The sequence below is a fragment of the Leiobunum rupestre genome, chromosome 5 (assembly GCF_980474605.1).
Source record: "Leiobunum rupestre chromosome 5, qqLeiRupe1.1.hap1, whole genome shotgun sequence".
NCBI classification, from domain to species: domain Eukaryota; kingdom Metazoa; phylum Arthropoda; class Arachnida; order Opiliones; family Sclerosomatidae; genus Leiobunum; species Leiobunum rupestre.
The window spans coordinates 33,359,941-33,363,933 of NC_143388.1; positions in this window are offsets into that span (position 1 = coordinate 33,359,941).

Below are 3,993 nucleotides of genomic sequence, written 5' to 3' on the forward strand. Positions count from 1 at the left end.
CTAAGTGCTTGACCTTTCCGCAGGCCGTAGTCTTTAGACACCATCTGTTGGTGACTTTTAGTATAATTTTTAAGCAGGAGACAATGGCTCTCGCGACGATAGCACGAGCTTTCTTACCGATAGATAGCGTCTTATAAGGATAGCCTGCAGAAATTACGCGTTTCTGCTAGCTGTCACCTCCGTATTCACTCCCTTTGAAATATTTTATCTAGACCTTTATATACGTTTCCTATATCTACGGCGTCAACCGTCAGACCCACCTCTACCAGGGGCCCCTAATTACTTATAATAAAATTTAATAATAAATAGAATTTTATTCCATACAACCACACCGCCAGATCTGGAGGCCCCTATTCAGTCTCTAGCCGAGGGCCCATAATCTCTATAATTTTATCGAGAAGTATTCAATAAAGATCGACCCAGGGGCGCCTGAAAGGTCAAGATGGCCCTGTCACCCGTGTTCGGGAAATCGCTTAACCTCTGTAATCTTCAAACGAAAAAAGAACATCTGTTGGCCTTAACGACTAACAAAAAATTCAAGGTCAGCATAATTTATACGACTTACAGAAAACTAATAACTTTGAAGAAAAAAAATATTTTCTGACCAAATGTAAAATTGATATAGTGACATGTAACCGATAACTACCAGTCAAAAACCTACGCGTGAATTTATCTGCTATACGGAAATTATGGTTGATCACTTGTCGAAATCCATATAAACAAGACGTACGACGGTCAGAATACACACAATCCTTCTAATGTGTTAAGTTTGTATACGCTGCCCAAAAAATCTTACTTAGAATTAAAATTAGGGAACGTATTTCCAACTCTAGGTTATATGTAAACCACAGCTATTCAAAAATATAACTTTCATGAAAATCGGACTTAAATTAAGGAACTGTGTGTAGATTTTTAGGCGAAAATATAAAACCACGAAAATTGGGGTCCCGTAAATTACCCTGAAAACTATACTCAAATTTAATATTTACTGATATAACCGAAGTTGTAGGTCCGCTGAATCCTAAACTATCCAAAAATATTTTTTTAACGTTACCGGACTTAATTTTAAATAAAATATCTACCACATAAAGCGAAACCACCGAAAATAGTAAATTGGGCAATGCCCAACTTCTAGGGCTCTGATTTGAAAACTTTATGATGGCGATGTATGTACATTCGAACGAGATATCATTGACTCTTCTAGCCCTAACCGTTGAAGAGTTATGCTCGACACGGCGGCATCGGCATCGGCAACGGCAACGGCAACGGCTACACTGTACGTTAAACTAATACTCACAAATCCTTAAGATTGTGTGTAAAAAGGTCTATAAGACCTTTTGCGGCGTCTGAAATTGAAGCTCGTAAACATGTTTTGGTAGCCCTGTTGTTGAAAAGCTGTTTTCCATACAGTATCTACTATCCTACTGTTAATTCTATTAGTGTTAAAACATAGTTGTAGCGTGGGATATAACTTTTAGGGCTTTGTGAAATTGTGATTTACCATTAATTTTCTTAGTAATACTAAGAGAACACAAATATTAAAGGTTAGCTTAATTAGTTTTATGTTTTATACACAAAAATCAAAATTATTAAAAGTACACGGGCTAAAATGGCAAGGCTTAAAATATACAATAGCTCACGTGGTCTCAATGTCTCCGCTACAATGTAATCAGCTGGGATTCCCCTGGGAAGTAATATTCTTTTTTCATCCTACTGAAAGATCCTATTATAGGTGATATTGGAGGGGGGTTACCCTTAGTGAAGGTGACTTTGGGGGTTCGAAACGGGGTAATAATAAAAAAGGTAGCCTCCAGGCGAAAGCGCAGCAAATTATCTAAATTTCGCAATACCAGAAGTATATACGATATCAATTAGAGAAAAGTATTCATATACTTATCCTGCTAATGTTATTTTTAAAAAGACTTTTCAGAGGAAAAATGGCGCGGATTGAAATTCGTTATTGTTGTGATTTTGGGAAACACTCTCATTGGGAAAATAGTTTATAAGTAGGCGGTGCACATTTTTACATTCTTACATATTAGGCGGAGTAATACAGTAGGTTAATTGTGAGCCGTGAAGCGGTCAATGCTTGCTCAGTTTGGGCGGAAAATCGTATTTATTTCCTCGAGCCTGAGAAAGTACGTCGTAGATGGATACTTCTCTCGTAATAGAAATCTTATATACTTCTGATAATACGTATTTCGAAACTTATTTCGATTTCTAGGGCTTTATGGTGTGTGTTTATAAATTTAAATAAAGTCAAATGCGTATTATCAAAAGTTTATAAGATAGCACTTACGAGAGAAATATCCATAACATCCAAGTGAAACTATTGATTATTTGAATATTATAATATTACTGCACCGGCCAAATTTCGATTAATCACAAAAACTTTGGTTAACTGTTAATCGTTTTTTTCTGATATTTTTTGGATAATTGTCGGTTATGAATAAAAATAAATAATTGGATAATTTCTTATTCAAACGCTGATCTCTAGCTACGAACTATTTCGTCTTCCCAAACATTTTTTCGAAGATATATTTTTCAAGCTGATAACATTAACAGTATAGGGAGATTCATACCTCTGTGTTAAGATACATTTATTATGAGCTTTTTTGATAAAAAAAACATTTTAATAATAATCAGCTAGGCTAATACCCAAGGCACCACCTAAGGCCCAAGTCATCTAGCGACTTATAATGACTTTAAACATGTGACCGGGATACAATAATAAAAGTGTTCATTTGTAATATCTACTAGAATTTCTAAGGTTCTATACGTCTATATTCGACTTTATTTATAGAACTGCAATTTTGCTGGTTTCCCAGGAGAGTTACTTAAAACGCGACATTGTAATCATCCTATTCCGATAGCAATCTTAGTTTAAATAAAGTCTGCAACCAATGGAATATTTAATTACGTGCTTAAACAAACGAAAATAAATAGGATGTAGTAACGATAATCGATATGGTCACTTTGTATATCAATCTTGAACTTTCTAGCTGAATATTATTGAACTACAAGGTGAATAATGAAATTGGTTCTTGATAATGACGTAATACACCGGAAAGAAAACCAATAGGGGTAGAAAACTAAATTTATATTTTAAAATTAAATACACAGTACAGATAATCGATTACGTTTAGCAGCTATTGGCTTTAATTAAACTAATGGGTTCTTTGATATTTTCTTGTTCCATTTCTAAATGTTGGATTTTGTGTTGTGAGCAAATGACTGCATTTTTGTTCATAGTTAAAAATAAATAATTGTATCATAATATCGGCCATGGCCAAACTTACGAACTTGTTTTGCAAATTTAAAGCAGATTTTTAGTATTTCAATGTAAATTATTAACACCAAAAGTTTATAATATATATAAGTACGTCATAAAAATTAAATATTCTACGCCTGAGCTACTCAAATTTCTAATTTTAAAGATAGTCATTTTGAAGGTCGAGATCACCAGTTTCAAGGTCGAAATTGGCCTGATGTTTATCAGATTTTATTATATTTTTGAGATACCATTTTGTAAGTCGAGATAAAAAAATTTAAGGTCAAAATCACCATTTTCAAGGTCGAGATGTAAATTTAAAATTTGGAAGGTCAAAATCACCATTTTCAAGGTCGAGATGTAAATTTGGAAGGTCAAAATCACCATTTTCAAGGTCGAGATGTAAATTTGGAAGGTCAAAATCTCCATTTTAAATATCGAGATGTAAAATCTCCATTTTAAATATCGAGATGTAAATTTGGAAGGTCAAAATCACCATTTCAAGATCGAGATCAAAATTTGGAAGGTCAAAATCCCCATTTTCAATATCGAGATGGAAATTTTCAAGGTCAGAATCACCATTTTCAAGGTCGAGATGTAAATTTGGAAGGTCAAAATCACCATTTCAAGGTCGAGATCAAAATTTGGAAGGTCAAAATCACCATTTCAAGGTCGAGATCAAAATTTGGAAGGTCAAAATCACCATTTTCAATATCGAGATG